The following is a 20,431-nucleotide window of genomic DNA, read 5'->3' as shown; positions in this document are numbered from 1 at the left end:
TGGTTCTTGTCGCATCGTAGGGATGAAACGAAAGTGGAAAGCAGCCGTATGGAGCCCCACACGACGGGTTGCAGAAGCTACTGAAGGAGAAGGTGGATCAAGCCAACTCGCTGAACTCAAAGCTGTTCAACTAGCCCTGGACATTGCTGAAAGGGAGAAGTGGCCAAAGCTCTACCTCTACACTGATTCATGGATGGTAGCCAATGCTCTGTGGGGATGGCTGGAAAAGTGGGAAAAAGCTAATTGGCAGCGTAGGGGAAAACCAATCTGGGCTGCTGCAGAGTGGAAAAACATCGCTGCCCGAGTAAGAAAGCTGGTTGTGAGAGTCCGCCATGTAGATGCTCACGTCCCCAAGAGTAGGGCTAATGAGGAACACCAAAACAACAAGCAGGTAGATCAGGCTGCAAAGATAGAAGTGTCACAGGTAGACTTGGACTGGAAACACAAGGGAGAGTTGTTCCTAGCTCGATGGGCCCATGATGCCTCAGGCCATCAGGGCAGAGATGCCACCTATAAGTGGGCACGAGACCGAGGGGTGGATCTAACCATGGACAGTATCTCCCAGGTTATCCATGACTGTGAGACATGCGCTGCGATCAAGCAGGCCAAGCGGGTGAAGCCTCTGTGGTACGGTGGGCGATGGTCCAAATACAAGTATGGGGAGGCCTGGCAGATTGATTACATCACACTGCCTCAAACCCGCCAAGGCAAGCGCTATGTGCTCACAATGGTAGAAGCCACCACTGGATGGATGGAGACCTACCCTGTGCCTCACGCTACTGCCCGGAACACCATCCTGGGCCTGGAAAAGCAAGTCCTTTGGAGGCATGGCACCCCTGAGAGAATTGAGTCTGACAATGGGACTCATTTTAAGAATAGCCTTATTAATACCTGGGCTAGAGAACATGGCATTGAGTGGGTGTACCACATCCCTTACCATGCACCAGCTGCAGGCAAAGTGGAACGGTGCAATGGATTGTTGAAAACCACTTTGAAGGCACTGGGTGGGGGAACTTTCAAAAATTGGGAACAGAATCTAGCAAAGGCCACCTGGTTAGTTAACACCCGAGGTTCCACCAATAGAGCTGGTCCAGCCCAGTCTGAATCCCTGCATACAGTAGATGGAGATAAGGTCCCAGTAGTGCATGTCAGAGGTCTGTTAGGAAAGACTGTTTGGATTAATTCTGCCTCGAGTACAGACAAACCCATCCGTGGGGTTGTCTTTGCTCAGGGACCTGGTTGCACATGGTGGGTAATGCAGAAAGATGGAACAACACGTTGTGTACCACAGGGAGATCTGATTGTTGTGTGAAAACCACCTGTAGTGTGAAATGCCAGTATACCCCTGCTTGCTGATTGTCACTGTCACTGTTTATACATAGCTGCATATATATATTTACATATGTATTAATGTGTGTGGAGAATTAGAATATCTTAGTTTGGACATTGAGCCAACAATATGGGATAAGGGGTGGAATGTCTTGGGGTGACCTTATGATGTGTATCCCATATCGCTGCCTATGCCCAGAAATTAATTATTGGCCTTTCTATGCCTCTGAACTGAGCCTGAGAGGGGGAAGAAAAAACTGAGCAAAACTTTCTCAAAGCAGTTTGAAACTTGTTCAAGGTCACATAAAGATAGCAGGTTTTTTTTTTTCAGCTGGGGCAGGGGGGAGCGAGGAAGCACCCGGCTGGCAGCTTTTCCAGTCAGCTTTTGGCCAGTTTTTTTTGCAGTTCCTTGTTCTCTGGAGAGAGGCTGAGAGCTGAACTTTTCCTTCTCTGGAATTTCGGATTTTCTCCTTTTTCTACTGGACTGCCTGATTGCTGTAACATCAGAGCACATCGGGAGGACTTTTCACCGGGCACAGAGGGCCTGGCCCCGGCCCAAGCCCCAGCTCCGAGGAGACCAAAGGGAGGACTCGAACACTTTCTCAGGTTTTTCCTCTACAGCGAAAGATTTTACCATTTAACATTATTTTCCTTTCCCGTGTGCTTGTTAAATAAATAGTTTTATCTTCTTCACTTTCCTTCGAGGAAAATTTATTTTTTTTCCCGAACCTGGTGGGGGGAGGGGTGGTTGTGCCTTCTCTCAGAGTATATATATATATTTCTAAATTTGGCCAAACCGGAACACCTGCCTAATATGCTGTCACAAATTTGACTGCTTGAGTTAGTGGTACACATGTCAGTGGGGATCCCAACCCAAAGTTTATTTGATGTCTCTGCAATTCCTGCTGCTCACATAGGATGCAGTGACTAGAATAAAGACTCACAAAAAACAGTCTGCTGTGGATTAGCTATAAATATAGAACTGTTGTTACCTGTGTATAACTTTCTTTATAACAAAACCGAGCAGACAGCTTGACAGTCTAGCAACAGTGCAATAGGTTATTACACAGAAATCCACGTGTTCTGGGTTCCTTACTAAAACAAAGCTATTCATTCCTTCTAAAGCCGAACAAGGAATTTATTAGTGGAAAATAAATACTTTAAAACTTCTCTCCCTATGGAAAATCTCTGTCTCTCACACATTCACTGTGGAGTTTTTCCCCAGAGTAATCAATACCTTGGTCTTCTTTCCCACTGCGAAGGAGTAGATGTATCTTCTTACTTCGAAACTGAGTGTAACACAAAGCTTCTGTGTGCACAGTCCTTAGAAGTTCCATCTAAAACAAGAAGGCAAACAAGAAAATGATGAGAGTTACATCCAACCACAAATCTTTCCGATAGATGAGATCTGTGCAAAAAGCATGCTCTGAATGAAAAAAAAAAAAAAAGAAAAAGTGAGATGTCTTGCATTATATAGGAAGAACTATTCAAGGTTTCTCTAGCCAGATATTAATTCCATTCTTTACCAACTGCTGATAGTGGTTGCCTAAGGAAGAATTTAAGACCAGGACAAGTATACAGTGATATTTATCAAGTGTGTTCTCCATAATTTGAGAGTCTGTGAGTTAGTTTTGCATTTTTGTAATTCAGGCTTAAAAAGAATTCAATGAAATCTTCCTAGCCCTGAAGGGAAAAGGGAGAGTATTTCTAATGAATACTTATCAGAAAAAAAATAAATTAAAAAGAAGAAGAAAAATACCCCCAAACATCCCCACCTGCTCCCTAAAAAATCCTAGCCAACCAAACCAACCAACACCCAACAACCAAACACCCAAGATTACATAACAGAAAGGAAAGATGTCAGGATCAGAGTAAACCTAAATATTGTCACTTTTTTATAAAATAAGAGAGGAGTGAGGGGAGGGATATTTTGCATCCGGATGCTTCTTAATCCTCCACAGATTCCATTTTTAGGTAAGAGTGCTTGCTACGTACAGCACCATTTTTGACAGTAGGGGAAACAGCATTCATCATTTGCTGCTTCCCTAATCCAACAGGCAGAATTAAGGAGTTGCAATAACTGAATAAACTGAAACAGTACACCTCAAGAACACCAAGAAGTAGCACTGATTTAGTTTTGTAAAAAAAAAGACACTTCCTTCCATTGTTATGAACATAATTATAGTAATTTTACTCTTCCGTTATTTTCTCCATGTATGGAATATGACTCAAACTTTTAAGTCTAGGTGAAAGAAGGAGTATTTTTAAATTGCCAGTGGATGTGACCCACCTTTTTTTCCTGAAGCTGGATTTCTGGAGCAGGAATCTACAGGAAGCATATTAGTCAAAGCAATATTCTACTGTTATGAAAGGAAGAGCCAAACCTAAATGCTTTCTCCAAGAAAACAAATAAAATTATACCCACAACAGGAAAACATCTAATATGTCTGGTTTTATGTAAAGATTTTCTTGCCAGGTTTACTTCCTCCAGGAGACAACAAAATAATTGCTGCACATCAGCTTTCTAGTGCTGCTCAAACACAAGTATCCCTGCAGCCTGCTACTGTATGTACAAATTATTTTGTAAATATTTAATGTATTTCTAATCATTAAAAAATCATAATTAATCAAGGGGAAGGTTTTTTGGATCAAATTGAGAGTAATTTAGAAAAGGTATTTTTTTAACATTCCGGTTCTTTAAAAATACTTATTTTATTGTATTCCAATCAGAATATGCAAATGTTTGCTTTAATTAAAGTAGCACTTATCTATTTACTTAAATTTTTGCAGTGGTTGCTGCTTTAAATCTGCCCTTCCATACAGAGCACCAAGGGCATTTCAAGTTTATTGAATGAACAGGCATTACAGGCTGATTTCCATACAGTGTTTTTACCCTTGTGAGGGAAGACATTACTTAAATTAAATGATGCCAATGTCAATACCATGTCATGGACCTTACATTTGTGTCAATGAATAATAATGTTTGGTGCAGGGTGGAAAATCTTCAGCGTTGTTTCTAGTCACTACAATTATTACCTAAAAAAAAATAATGGTCAAGTTCTGCTCAATCGAATTTTATGGCTATCCTCGCTTGCCCTGTGGCTGCCGCGCTGCCTCTGAAACGTCGGGGTACTCCAGGCAGGCCTTCCTAAAGCTTGGTGTGCAGGGACATCTAGCGGCACAAGGATTGCAAACCTAAGGACAGGCTGATTATTCCAGAGCCTGTGACTCCTTCAGGAGACCCAGAGAGGGGCGACCAAGGAAAAGAATGTGAATTCTTCCTGCTTTCAGGGACTCTAAGGAAGATCAGGAGCCACTTGTACTGTTAGCTTCAGATGCCCTTTCACCAAACGACCCTTGTTAAGAAGGTAACAGGGAAGAACCTTGCTAACATTTAAACCTGTCATGTTGCTCTAATTTCTTGTATCAGTGAACAAGTCAACACGTGGCACTGCTGAATCTGCAATCCAGGACTGCTGCTATTTATTCTAATGACAAGTGTCTGCTTCTCATTACTTTATGTCCTTTTCTACACAGGTTCATATCATCAAAATAACTGAACAAATCCCCTAATTAGTTTTAAAATATGACTAACTTTAGTCATGTTTTGTTTTTTTTCTTTTCTTTTGGAGAGAAACATTGACTGTGAAATGACTTCTAAGTAGGGAAAGTTTGTTTATGCCTCTCTGTTTGAATATATGTGTTACTAAACAATTGCACTACATGAAGCATAAAGGGGTGATTAATTTATCCTTAGTTTGTGAAGGTAGAAACAGCTGAGAATTTGCTCCTTTGAACTAGACTTTTAGGATAGTTCTGACTCCCTCAAAGGCAGTACTTGATTTTATTGTAGGTAATTTTTTTATGCTGAAAGAACAGAACTGTCATTTCTGGACAGCAGTGGTTACACATTTTCTACATCTGATTGTAGCTTACTGCAAACAAACCTCACTGACATAAGGTGTCTCTCTGACTTTAGTGATAACCTGGTTTTAAATTAATATGGAACATACCCTGGGGCGTCAAGTTATGCTAAGCCTTTTGACTGTAGGGAATAATAGGAACAAAAAAGGAAAAAATAGACATAATATATATTCATGTGAGCATATCAAATATTTCGACTGATTTGAAAAAAAGTGTTCAACAATGAAATATTTATTATGAGCACACAGAGAAAGTGAAAAAGAGAGAGAACACAGTTATGTTATGACCAGTTCCTTTATGTGTACCAAATAATTTAGGCTACATCAAAAGATAAGCAGATACTACCAAAGATATGATTTTGAAAGCCCATTTATATTATTAACACACTTTCCTTCTGCCATGCAAAATTTTCTGTAATCATAAAAGTTTTGCAATGTTAGAATGTAAAATTATAGGAAACAAAAGCAATGTAAATGGAGATAAGAGCCTGCACAATCTGTACTGATTTCTTGTAAATTTATTGAGATTATTTTACTGAATTAAGAAAATCCAAACAATAGTTTGGGGTGGGGTTTTTTTTTGATTTTCCAATTGCAAAAAATATAGTCACCATTGTCCTGTAAAGGTTAGTTCTCATATTACACAGCAAAAGGCTCCCAATCAGATTATTTCAATTGCCTCTGATTTTCACATTTTCAAAATGATGATGTTTTCTGGGAAGATACATCAGAAATTATCTTCAAAATTTGAATTATGAAGACCAGTCATTGATAAATCTACAATTCATAAAAATCCATAGCATCTTCAACTTCCAATATTGCACTTTTTCTGTAACATTCCTGTGTTGGTTTTGCATGGCCTGGTTTTTGGTAGCGGGGGCCACAGAGGTGGCTTCTGTGAGGAAGCTTCTGGAAGTTTCCACCATGTCCAGCAGAGCCAATCTCTGATGGCTCTGAAAGATGGACATGCTGCTGGCCAAAACTGGGCCAATGAGAGAGGCTGGTAAAGCCTCTGTGATGACATATTTAAGAAGAAAATCAAAATAAAGTGCGTGCAGTTTTTTCTAGTCAGAGAAGAGGTGAGAACGTGTGAGGGAAAAAACAACATGGTGACACCAAGGTCAGTGAAGAAGGAGGGGCAGGAGGTGCTCCAGCCACCGGAGCCGAGATGCCTCTGCAGGCTGTGGTGAAGACCATGGGGCAGCAGCTGTCCCCCTGCAGCCCATGGGTCCATGGGGGATGCAGAGATCCACCTGCAGCCCATGGGGGAGGTGCTCATGCTGGAGTGGGTGGGTGCCTGGAGGAGGCTGTGATCCAGTGGGAGACCCGGTGGAGACAGAGGGCCCTTGCTTCCAGTCTGGAGCAGCCTGTCCTTGGAGGGCTGCACACCATGGAAGAGAGACCCATGGCACAGCAGTTTTGGGAGGGCTGTGTGCCCGTGGGAGGGGCTCACGCTGCAGCAGGTGCGGTGTGGCTGCTGCTCCTGAGAGTGGACCCATGCCGGGGAAGTTCACGGAGAACTGTCTCCTGTGGGAGGGACCCACGGCCTCACAGGGGAAGATTCCTCTCCCTGAGTTATGGAAGAAAACCTCAGGTAATGAACTGACCAAAATCCCCAGCCCTGATCCCCCTGTGCTGTCTGTCAGTGGGAAGGAGGGAGGGGTTGGGCAAAAAAGGTATTCTTTAAGGGCTTATTTTTACATTTCATTATCCTGCTCTGATTTTGTTAGCACTAAACTCACTTTGTGTCTTTAAGATGAGCTTGTTTTGCCCTTGGAGTGTTTTCTCCCAGTCCTTATCTCAACTCCTGAGCCCTTCATCAACTTCTTTTTCTCTCCTCTGCCCAGCTGTGGCAGGGGAGGGTAAGTGAGCAGCTTATGGGTGCCTGCCATTTGGCCAGTTTCAAACCATGACAATTCCTAATAATTCTTTCTTGCATCTGGTTGTGAAAAAAATTCATCCTCTAATTTTAATACAATATTAAATGCTCCAGAGCTCCATCTTTCATATTAAACAGCCATTTTTCTCCTTGATAATTCATTATATACCTGGCATCAACAGGCAAATATTTTATTCACATGCAGAAGAAATCTCTGACAGCTGATTATGCTGTCATATTTTCCCCTGTAACTCAACTTATCAAAACATTAGCCAGCATTCTTGTGAATCACCATGGCAATAGTCACCAGATGTAGTATATGCAATGAACTAATTTTGGATAATAAACTAGAAGCTACTTCAGGGGAATTAGGATTGTGAAGGACTGCTGTTTCACACATACCATGATTAGTCCATATGAAAAAAGTAGATAATGGCCAAGAAATCCAAACAAATATGATATGCATATGAATGGTATGATATATGAATATGAAGTTCAAATGAATTTGATCAAGATCTGTACCTCAGGTAGTTTAACAAATTATTTAACTACATTCATTGTCTTCAACATATATTCAATTGAGCAGAGTGCTCCAATCAGTATTATATAAAAACAGATTCTCTTCTGATGCTTGGAGCTGAGCATCACCACTGTTGTCCATGTTACTGGGAAGAGAATATGATACAAAACACTGAATATTTGATTTTTGCTTAAGTAACATTTGTATTTGTACAGCGATGGAAATATTTAACAGTCATTTGCACTACCATGTGACTGAGTAACTGAGACCAGATGCAATACTCAGATAATGGACAGGTGTTGGGTGAAACTCAGCTCTGTTGCAGGAAAACTAGCAAGTTGTAACCAAGAGTTCTTCCTCCATATTTGAGAGAAGAAAAGCAGTGATTTATTCTAGCTGTTCTATTATGTACAAATATTTACGAGATCACTACGGCCCTGGCTGCAACAAGTTCTGCAGTGTCCATCCTATCCCATTCCTCTCCCTTCCCCTTCTGGGACTGGGGAGTGAGGTCAGGATCACTTCTGCTTCTAGGTGGCAGTGACTTTGGATAAGGTTTGGGATCAGCCTTTATGGGTCTCCTCCTCCCATGAGGGCTGTGCTGGAGCTCAGCCCCTTAGCCCTGGCCATTGCCTGGCCTGTGCTGCAGGGATACCCTTTGTTGATCCTTGCCTTCCTGACTTATCAGACATTGCTTGGATAGTCATCCTGTGGCAGCTCTGGTGGGACCTGCTCTTCTGTCCTTGATAAGGGCTGCAGGATTATATTCCACATCAGGACTCTGCAACACCCCATGCAAGGTGCATAAATGTGTATGTCCCTGTGAGAGAGTGAAAGAAGGTGACACAGAAATGTTGCTTATAGCACTACTCTTTACCTGTACTGAACAGACCTGAGCCAGTGGGAGGAATTGTGGTAATTTCTGTCAGCAGCTGCTGGGTAAAGAGGAAAATTACTTGTTTCCGGTCTCTGCAGAAGCCTATGGGCAAATGGCTAACTAGTCATAAATGGAAAAACCATGAATGGAAATTTTTAAAACTTCGAAAATTCCTGTTTTGAATTTTTTTACAAGCTTTTTTCTCTATTAAGGAGCAATAATTTAAAATTATTTCCTTCCCATGGAGCAAATTTCTGCACAGCTTTACTCTTTACCTAATCTTTACCAAAAAAAAAGCCCAGATATTCTGAAATTCAAGCCCAGACCTCTGAATAAGGTCTCCATAGCTCTTTGCTGTTTGATTAAATGAATCATGGCTCTTGCTTCAGTGTGAAGTATGAATAATGTATATTCATTTCCTAAAATCATCAGTTATGTAAAATAACTTGAGGGTGTGGATAGTGTGGGGGAAGCGTATCCCAAGACACTCAGCACTGGCCTGGTTTTACTCTGACTGAAGTTAGTGAGAATTTTCGAGAGTTTAACAAGAGCATCAGTAAGTTAATACAGCTTCCTTTAAAAAGTCTTTTCCTTAGTACTTCTAAGCCGCTTTGAAAGCCTGAAATGAAAAAACCCTTTAGAAGAGCAAAACTGCTGTATTATCATTATATTGAGACTGCTTTACTTAAAAAAAAAAAAAAACCAAACAAAACTGTTTAAAAGAAACCCTGTTTTCAATGACTTGGAAGAGTTAGGGCTTCCTGAGAAGAGCGGTGTAAGTAAAGTTTAATTAAAAACTCATAGGTTAATATTTCTGTGTTTTGAGAAAATGGGGTTATACAAATCACCCTTTATTTTGCATACAGGAAAAACCTTTTAATCTGATATAATCTTCTGAACATAAATACTGCTCTTTTTTAATTTACATCAGCAATAACAATATTTTTTTTTTCTATGAGGATCTCAACAGTGGCACAAAAAGAATTAGAATAAATGTCATGCTGTAATTTCAGAGGTGATCAAAAAGTTAATATTAATACATAATGCTGAAACCACTATTTGGATTTCTGAATAACGTCTGAAGAAAGCACAAGGAAATATTTCTTTCATTTGTAATAAGCCTTAGCAATGGTATTTAAAAAAATCTAGGAAGATGGTTGAAGTTCAAAAGAAATTAAAGTCTGAGGTTTGAGGTACTGCAGGTTAACATGATTGGATAATGAAACTCTCTTAAATGTAAGAAAAGTATTAATCTGAGCTGCATTTTCTTGGTTTTTCCCAAGTTTTAGCCATTTCCCATAATAGTATTTCCAAGCTACATTAAACTCTGCTGTTAAATTTGTGTTTTCTAATATGATAGCCAGCAACCTTAGGGCTGGATGGGAAGGAGAAAATTGCATAGTTCCCGGGCTGCTCCCTTGTATGTGAAAGGGAACTATTTTAGAGGGCTGGTGGGTGTACTCCTCTCTTAAAACACTTTCATTTGGACAACCTTAATTTCACTCAAATACCATAAGCAGTACTTATACACAGTTTATATGAACACATAGTTTATTCATGAACTAACTGCCATAATAGATAGCTTAGACTAGCATGCCACAAAGTTCAACATGAGTATGCTCACTGCTTTTAGTGCAGGCACCTGATGAGAGTCACTGAAGGCCAAAGAGGTCATGAAGTTGTAGATGTCTGTAGTTCCACAGTATAGACACATCATCAGAATTGCTGAGTTGCTGTCTTTCAACTCTTTTACTCAGGATTTAATATATGTCAAAAATGGCAATTTTTTCTCTCAAATCCCGGTGTTACTAATACCAGTTTACCAATTTCATTTGTGTCACTCAGTTGGTTTTGGGTTTTTTTTATCTTGAATGTCTTTAATTTATGAACAGTCAGTATTACAGCTTATTATTTTTATAGAATCCAGATCATTTGCAATTAAGGCACCTACATCTGTGCAGATTCCCATGAAGTGGAGACAGTGTCAGGAGAGGAACACAAGTTTTTAAAACCAAAGTCACTTATTTAGTAGGATAACTTTAATGAGGATCCCAAGAAAACTGTACAAGAGACACCACTAGGAAGAGGTGTCTTAAGCGGCTGCAGTACTTCCTCAGGAAATGAGTTCCTTCTCATGCTTGAATGACCATCACTATCTGCAGAGCATGAGAAGGTGCAAAAGCAGATAATGGGAGAGAATTACATCTTTGTTAATATTGCCCTTAAATTTTTAATTAGCAGCAGAAGAAACCTCTCTGAAGTTATCTGTCATCTCCTACCCCTCGTTTTCTTCCCTAGTAGCAGGAATGAGAGTTGCCTTCTTGCCTCCACACCAATTTTAGAAGACACTACACGTTATTTAAAATACGTCTGTCTCCTCACAGCCCTCTTCTGCCACCCACAACTATTCCAACTTGTACACTTTACTTTCCATTGTTCCCTACTAATTACTCTTACCACACTGGAAATCAGCTGACCTTCTTCCTGCCCAGAGACATTTCATGTGGGTTGCATTTTCCCTGTGTAACTGATCAATTTTTGTAAGGCCCAAACACAGAACATAAAAGAGAAGCACTAAGGACTTGTGAATATATTTCAAAGTTATACAATAACTGATCAGAAGTAAGTAAATAAGATGTCATTCTGCTGCCAAGGGTTTTGTTCTCAGAGGGCAAGTTAAGTGTGATGGAACCCAGTAACACAAGATCTAAAATTTATTTACTCATAGGATGAGTACAAGAGTTAGATAGCAATTCTTATTCTATCTCATATTTGCACACACATAAGTCTGCATAGGCTGCCCACATCAGACAAGTTTTCTAGTCCAGCTGTGATCAGCATCATGGTCTCAAGGGAACAGGACATATATTCCACCTGTCTGAGATGTCCAAGCCCTGGACAGCGAAGTGAGTTTAGCCTTTGGCACTGATGAACACATCTGTGGGTGTTCTTTCCCCAGGACAAGCTGCTGTCTTCATTATTTATTGCTCTCTATCCTAAAAATTCTGCTTAAGCCACCAGAGACATAACCCAAGCCCAATCTCTTGACTTTCTCATGTCCTAAGTGTCACAACCCATTGGTAGGAGTGTGATGTATGTTATGAATTCTCATCAGGCTGAACAGAGACACCAGACTTGTGTCAGGGAGCTCTTATATTTTATTGTACAGTCACCTTAATTCTGGCAACCAGTCTATTTTTTATATTTAAGAGGTATTAGCTAACAATCCCTTAAATTCTTACAATATGCTTCCACAAGAATGGTGGCTGAAAAGCCCTTAATTTTTTACAGTACACTTCTGTAAGTTCTCAACTCCTACAAAAAACTCCCAAAGGCGCTGGCTAACAAGCCACAGCGCACTTCCACGTTCTCCCCACTCCCACAACAGACTTCAGTACAAAACACAGGGTAGAATATTATGGCTGTGCTTTGCCCAAGTAAACAAGGGAGGAGAGAAAAAGACAGAAGAGGGAAAGAGAGAACAAAGACTATCACTAGTCCTTGAATCCCACGTTGGTCCTGCGACATGAATGGTCTGGAGCTGAGGCTGCGAGACCATCAAAGAGGAGAATGAAAGAGAAGAGGCCCAGTCCATTTCACTTTGTAGTTAACTTGGTGCACACCTCTTATGTAAACTGCATTTTTTATGCTGACTTGTTCATGCATGTACAGCCAGCTCTTTTTGCCCTCCTCCAGGTGAGGTGTTTTTGCAGCTTAGAGGAAGCTGAAGGGGGTTTACCCCTCACATGCAGACAGAAGGAAGCCCAGAGGTCAAAGCTACAACCCCTCTGCAAGGCGGCAAAGAAGGGGTAGAGCTCCTCACCCAAGGGAGCTTTCCTTCTGTTGCTGGAATGAAGGCACGAAGGTGAAGAAGAAAGAGGGGGGACTCTCCGTATGCGTTCCATGCAGGTTCATTCCAGTGAAAAAACAGGGACTAAGAGCTGAATTTTTGACAGGCTCCAGGGATTTTATACTGGGTACAAAATAAGCGGGGAGAGGGATCACAGCCAATGGGCTAGGGACAAGTAGGCGGGGTTGACAGCAAGGGAACCAATGCGAACAACACATAGGAGGGACTTAGGGAAGGATCCAATGGGGCATTGAGGGACAAAGAACTTTCTACAACTGATACATATTAAACAAGGGACATGAATATACATAACTTCATACATAAAAGAGGGAGGGGAAAACATTGACCAATCAGGGGAAAACCTGCAAACAGCAGAACAAAGGACTTATGGGTTCTCACCGGGTCTGCAAAGTTGCGTGTTAAACTTGGGTTGCTGACCATCACAGCTGGTTGTCTGAGTTCTCTTCAGGAGACAGAGTCCATTTGCACAGCCACATCCAAGGAGTGAGACCAGGCAGAGGGCTGAGTCTCAAGATGGAGCGGGAAGTCAGCTCAGAACAGCATTGCCCTGCTTTAACAAGACACTCTCTTCCAATCCCATCTGTCCAGTTGTAACAGTCAGAAATACAAAGTCCTCTACACTGCGTCAGTTGCCTTTTGATAACTAAACTGCTATTATCTTCTGGGGCTCTGCCCTAGATGCATTACATGGACGAAAAGCTGTTAGCTGTTTATCTATGCATTTTTCTTTCCTAAACCATTAAAGGAAGGTGGACATAGTCCACCTCTTTAGGGTAAGCCTTCTCCATAATAATCATCTGTGCTTTGTTAGTGATCCCAGTCCGATAATTTAATGTGATAGAGCTGGGCAGATATAGCCAAGGTCTTATTTAAATGATGCTTTTTTATAGGCTTCACCCTATGACATTCCGTCTCTCATTAATGTAATCTCCATTTAACATATCTGTAATTTACCTTCTTCGTCTTCACACAATGAGCTACAGCTGGCAGCATGATAAGTGTCACAGGTGGTAGTTTTTGTTTCTTTTTTTTTTGAGAATAAATTTAAACAATACAGAGAGAACTTTTCAGGTTTTTTCAGATTTAAGAGTGTAATGGGTACACAAGACTGAGAATAGATGTCAGTTCTTAAACAAGTAGTAGCACTGAATATTATCTCGAGGTGAAGGCTACCATCTGCAAACAGAGGAGTTAAAATATTTTTCCTCCGTTTTTCATAGAAGGTGGAATTATTTGTCCTCCTTTGAGTTCAGGGGCGTAAGAAAAGTGTCAGAAAATTAGGAGTGTCCAGTTATCCCAGTCTATTCAACATATAAAATGATAGCCCTCATCAAATACAGAAAAAGAAATTATTGAAATATCAACACTATAAAAGCAGATGACAAGCCATACCCGTGTAACTGATGTCTTGGTACAGTCATACCCCCTGTAAAAATGAAGGAAAGTGTTAGATATCTATAATCTAGTGGGTAGGAGAATGTTAGAAGGATGGAATAAGCAACAGTCCATCCTTATGTCTAAGAATTTAGAAATATTTATATCTGTGACTAGCAGTCTTCTTACCATTTTTACCACCACTTCTTCTTAATCCTTGCCCCTATTCACTCAGAGTTATCTGCCTCATTTTTAATGCTTCTCATCTATCTTGCACTCATGTTTTTCAACTCTTTTTTTTCTTCTTTTTCCTCATTCCTCACCTTTAATCAGTAGAACAGCATAAAGAACAGAAGGCAGAAAAAGAAGATTCTGTTGAACTGAAGAAAGAACACACCATATCAGGGTGAAATTCAAATTCAGTGTTCTGTTCCTGAAGCCGTATACAAACAGATGTTGAGAAAACAATATGAACAGGGTAATAACACTATTCCCCAGCATTCTATCGTCACCCAAATAGTTCCAGTTCAAGAGGTTACATGACCTCAATGCCTCAATGTATTTTCCTTTTAGAACCGTAGAGGTACCATCTATTCCTTAAGCAGTGTTAGCTTTTTGCCATCCCCTGCAGCGGGTTCTAAGGCTGTGTGTGAACAAATTTTCCTTTTTTTTTTTTTTTTTTTTGGTTTAGTTGTTTTTGCTTGGCTTTATTTAAACCTGGCATTGTATATTACTGATGTACAGAAAGAACAATTTGCCTGCTTCATGGAAGCTAGAAGAAATAATGCGGAACAGGGTTTCAGCTGATAAGATTTAGAATTTACGAAAGAATTTAGGAAAAACCGTGTAGCTGTAACCTCTAGTCCGCCGATAGCTTCTTTGGTGGTGGTGAAGGTTTTTACCTTATTCCTAAGACCTCTCTTAGCATAAATACGTGTCTGTGAAAGCGAGCTGGGGTTCAACTGGCAAAATAGTTGAGGAAGGATTTTTTTGCTACTTGTACCCAAACAAATTCTATTTCACATCTGTTTTAAAATTCCTTCTCATTTCAGAAGGCAGTGACTATTAATAGGCATGCATGACACAGGGGTAATCTCTTCTGAAATTAACTCTTTAAATTCACTACAGCATGAAATTACCATTTATAACAGTTAACTCACTGTTACAGTTTCATAAACTTGTTTTTAATAAACTTCTTAACAAAATTTTCAGAAATTTCAGAAATTGTAATCTAACGTCTTGCTGCTTTTTTTCATTACAACAGGCAGCTTGTTTTGCTTCATCTACAGTACAACTACTCTACTATGTACATGCAGGAGAACAGAGATTCTCTATTTCAGCACTCATAGTAGTTGAAATGTTCCCAATTCACAAGTATATCTATGTAAGTGCAAATGAGTCCAAGTTATTCTGTCTTCTGGGACTCCTGGCAGTGATATCTTGAAGTTCAACTAGTCTTTCTCTGACTAGCCTATAATGTTTGAGATTTAATGGTTTTTAAAAGTATAAGTTTTCAAAAGTGATCTAGTGAGTATTAGTCACGTCTATCAATTTTTTAATCAAATCTGGAAATGTATCTTTTGTGGTTGTGATATCAGACTTTATTTGAGATGAAATATTTTTGTGAAAATTTATATTGATCTGTGAAACACTCTTACAAAACCTGCAGTGTGCATGTATCATCACAATTTTAAATGAAGGAATTCTCAAGTGTTTTTATTTAGATAGTCACTATTTAGCAGAAATGTGGCAATGAATGCAGTTTCCCAAAAGATAAAAAAAGTAAACACAATTTCCTCTTTTTTTTTTTGTTTGCTTGTTTTCAGAATTTTACTCCAAAAAAAATTAATAGGAAAAACACAAGAAAGAAACATCAGATACCAACAATGATGAAACAAAAACATGTTCATTTTTTTTTTTCTCTTCTGTATGGTTTAACTTATTTTATGTAGAATTTTTTTCTCCTTTTTTAAGCATCAGACATCTTCACATGTATTCTTCATTTTGAAATCTTTACTAGCAGAGGCATCCTGCAATCTAAAGGGACAATACCACATTAAGGTTCCAATTTTGAGATTTAAGAAACCTAAATATTGTACTGAACTCAAGTGTTTATTTCAGGGAACCAGTACTAACAAATGGAAACCATTACTTTTTATTAGAAAATCCCAGAGAAAATAAATTTAATTTCAAGGTTATGACTGCAGTTTTGTTGCAATCCAAATGAATCTCATAAAAACTCCTAAGTACTACTTTCCAACAGGCATAAAAAGTATGTCATTCACAAACGTTTAATATTTTTTTAAGTTCATAAGTTTTCAAGTATTAAAATTTATTTGAGACATGCTACATTCATACTTCCACAGAGACTTGACTGTATTTATTTAATTCTTCCATTTCTATTCACTTAAGACCACCTGAGAACTCTCACTCTGTATACCTTTGCAGAGACTATAAAGATACTATATTTTAAAATCTCAGTAGTGACTACAAACCGTTTATAGGACTTTGAAATTAATGATCTGAAGATAAAATTCTTAGATCCAACCATGTTAAATATTTATTCATACTTTCATGCCATCATTAATGGAATGGAGCACAGTCAAACAGATGCCAAGCTTCTAAGATTCAACTCATGAACAACTAACCAGAAAGTCAGACTTATTCTCATTGGAAATGAAGAAGCCTTGTGATGTCCTAATTAAAGCACTGCTGTTCCAAAGACGGTAAATAACACTGATCCAAGTAAGGATAACAGTTGCAAAGAACATCATGATCTCAAAAAGTAGTAAAAATCCACAAATAATTTCTAGTAAAACATCTCCTTCCTTCATATGACAATGTTGTACTTAGGAAACAAATGAAAGGTATATATTTTTATATCTATATTCAGAAAATGTTCAAGAATTAAAATTATCTAAAATGTTGATAGGGTTTAGTTTGTTTTTTTCACATAACAAACAATAAAAGAAAGTTGGTAAGCTTAGTTATGTACTGAAAACAGCGTAAGTGGATTCTGGTGCTCCTTTATGTCTTTGTTGAAGACAGCATTCCAGGGCTGTGCACACCAACCAGACTGACCAGATGACTGTAAAAAGACCCATTGTTCAGAAAGGCATCACAGTATTCTTGATTTAGTAAAGATCTTTGTGTAGTAATGGATTTCAGGTACCTAAAATATTATTAAAGTGTTCCTTTCATGTTTTCCCTTCCATAACTCTGAGAAGTAAGTCTTGGGGCATTTTTATCTTGAAAGGCTTAGAATAGTGTTATAAGGAATGAAGAATTTTTCCATGAGACATCCTGGATATTGTTATGAATTTTTTAGATTCAGAAAATAGCTCAGTGTTCTTTCAAGAGTTTAATGAGATTGCAAATTCTTCCAGGTAGTGCTCTTAACATATTAATGGACATACTTTAATTAATTAATTAATTATCTATATAAATGCCCCTAAATTGTAGGGAGGTGGATACTCCCAGTCATTTCAAAGAGCTCAAAGAAAAAATATCACCTAGGATGTATAAGTTTAAAATGGTCTTGAAGCAGAAAATTATTTCAGTATCACACAACCAGCCTACTACACATTTATTTTAAAGGTGAGAAAGTTCAACATTAATTTTAGACTAAAATAGCTTTTTCAGCAATAAGAATACTGCAGATTACTTCACCTGGGCAACTTTGGCAAGGACTTCAGTAGAAAACCTGGTGGGTCAATTAAATGTAAATGCTACACTGAACCTGTCCTTTGAGGGAGGAAATCCTATTGAAGAGCAATTTTCCAATACAATGAAAATGGAAAATTGATTTACAGTCTAAATGTGTCAGTTCTTATAAGTAGAGTTATAACGAGAGTCTATAGAATGTCAGATAAAGAAACAGAGGACTGAATGGAGGAACAGATAACACTTCAGTATAAATGAAGTATAATTGTTCAATCAATAGTTTGCTTTAAACATTTAGGTAAGATTTCATTAAACATAGATCAAACAGGTGTCTCTTTGTACAGAAAGCAATGAACTGCAGGTTTGTGGTGGGAAAGCGCTCTCTCAGAAAAGAGTTAAAACGATCAAAAGCTACTAAAATGCACTGAAGCAGATCATGGTAATGAATAGTTTTTAACACCAGCTAAATAGTATCCTTTATCTTTCTTTCCTTCTCCCTCCCTGCCCTACTTCTGTGTCAGCAGAGGTAGCTGCTGAGGAAGGTTGGCTGCTGCAAAAACTTTCCAATGCTGGTATTTTTGAAACATGGCAGGTGTCATTCTTTAGGTATGAAGAAGCTGCTGCTAAGGTTAAAATCCATGCGTAGCATTGCATTCAGGCTCAATGAGCTCCATACAAGTAGATATTTGCCTACAGGACCATTCCCCAAGTATTGATGCAAATATTTTTACTGGTTTAAAGAGCCCTCCTCCTGCTTTAAGGGGTTCAGCAATCTAATCAGGGAGCAACAGCAACACTGTGTAATTTACAGCACATTTTAAAAAGCAAATACTCAAACAAATAATGGGAGCAGACATGATTGCTCTCTGTAAATACTCCAGGAATGAGCAGGGTAGTAAAATGCCCAGGAGGAGAAAGAACTTTTTAGACTAAAGGACAATGTTGGCAATTGGCAATAAATAAATTTAGACTGGAAATTAGGAGATTGCTAACTATTAGAAGAGTCAGACTATGGAACAGAGGGAGTAGTGAAGGAAAAATAGATTTTTGTATGTGTTTGCATGTGTTTAAAGACACATACAAAGAATTTTGTGAAAGCTATAAGAGAATAACAGGAGATGAGGCCAGTTTGCCCAGATTCTTTTCAGTTTTATGTCATACTTTAACAAGCATGATGAAGAGATGAACGGCAATTCATAGGGTAATACCAATTTCCATCTCCTTCAATTAGCTGGAAATTGCATTTTAACTAGGAAAAATTGCTTATAATTTGAAAATCTGAAGTGAAGAATAATATAGTTTCATAGGACTATTTCCCACACATACCATCATATATTTCAGAATAGGATATGTAAATGAACCAAAGCTTGTACCTACTCCTCTGGCTAGATGGTATGTTTTATTGAGGGCATAAACCCACAGAGTCCCTTGAGAGCATCCTTTAAGTCCCCAAACTACAGCATTGCTTAACCTCCTTACCATTCTCTATAAGAAATCAGCAGCAAGACGTGTTAGAAACCCCAACACCAACTTAAGTTACTGCCGAAATATCCACAGACTTGAATGGAGTTTCCATTCCACTTGGGCAGTAGTTTAATTGCATATCAAGTTTGTCAAGCCGTTGAAGCAAGGTTTTGCAAATTGGATTCAACAACTGCATAATGCTGTGCTAGGTTTACTTGTCTAAAAGTCAAGCCTTCCTTTTTAGTTGATTTATGTTTCAGGACAAAATCCAGAAAAACAAAAAGAAAATCATAAGTGCCTACCATTTCAAATGTTTGACAGAAATACAGACCTTGAAGTTTGAAAGATAGTGGTAGTCCATCAATAGAGTATGCTACTCCACAATCAACTTCAATAGCAATGGTACATCCAACATGATAGATTAAAATCCAACACAAATGAAATTATTAGAATGTGCTTTGCAGAAAAATGCCAATAAGTAATCTCAAAGCAGTTTCACTGACAGAGAGTGCAATGAAGAGCACTGATATTTTAAATGTTCATTAGCATTTAATTTAGAAATTTTTAAGACATAACAATGAGTGTTATTAGAAGGACACTTTATCTAAATCTCTGAGATTACTCCTCAGTGGCAGTAAAACTTTACTTAATTTTCATGTTCTCTGAAATGGATAATGCTGTTATTAATTTTTTTTAGTGAAATCCATACAGGACTGAAAAAACATCTCAATCCCATTGTGCTGTGGGCAGTACAGACACCCAATTCCACCTGGACAGTTTTGGATGGAGAAAAAATTTTAGGAAAAGAGATTTCTTACCTTTCCAAGAGACAAGCAGCTAATCATTATCTAATGACACAAGGCTGCTTCCCTCCGTCTCCTTGCAGTCTTTTATGTATTTGACCTTGTTCCTTGGAGTTGGTCTTAAACCCATAAATACTTATCCTAGGAAGGATGGAGGGGGAGATGGTCCTCAAATTACTGCTTCTAAAAGCCACATCCCTTTGGTCAAGTACAGCAGTCTAATGGTCCCTTATACCCTTGAAAACCCTTGAATGGATTTCATATCTGGCAAATAAACTATGATAACTGCACAGAGAATTTGTGGGAAAAAGAGAAAAAACAAACCAAGTTGAACTAGGAACCAAGGAAGAGGATAGAATTTGTCATTCCAGTGGGAAGAGAAATTCTCTGTTCAGTCACCTAGAGGGAACCATTAGGCTTAGAACCTCCTGTTATAAAGGAACAGGTGATGAGGAAAATAAAGATTTCCTTTGTTCCATAAAATAGGATATACATGATCAACACAGTCCAGAAACACTTCTCAGAACACAAGTATTTCCTTTACTTGATGAATATGCTAAAAAGTAAGCTATGAAGATGTCCTCTTTTTTTCTTTCTTCCACCTGTTCTGATTCTTATATTGTACTGCATCGTGATTATGCATCCAAATCAAAAGAGAACAATATTACCTGGAGCAGCCTAGATAGTATTGCCAAAGATTTCTACCGGGGCAATAAAAAAATTCTGAA

At 38.8% G+C, this 20,431-nt stretch overlaps 1 long non-coding RNA gene across 1 annotated transcript in view; it reads right to left on the bottom strand.

Annotated features, from left to right (window-relative positions):
- The window catches only part of LOC116449579, a 136,788-nt gene that overhangs the window by 32,683 nt on the left and 83,674 nt on the right, over positions 1-20,431 (bottom strand). The window contains exon 2 of the long non-coding RNA XR_004242457.1: positions 2,567-2,666. This is a non-coding gene — a long non-coding RNA (uncharacterized LOC116449579). The remainder of the gene's footprint in view (positions 1-2,566; positions 2,667-20,431) is intronic.

This window comes from Corvus moneduloides, chromosome 1, assembly GCF_009650955.1.
Source record: "Corvus moneduloides isolate bCorMon1 chromosome 1, bCorMon1.pri, whole genome shotgun sequence".
Lineage (NCBI taxonomy): Eukaryota > Metazoa > Chordata > Aves > Passeriformes > Corvidae > Corvus > Corvus moneduloides.
The sequence above is the reverse complement of the archived record's forward strand: the minus strand, read 5'-3'. Positions and strand labels throughout refer to the sequence as shown.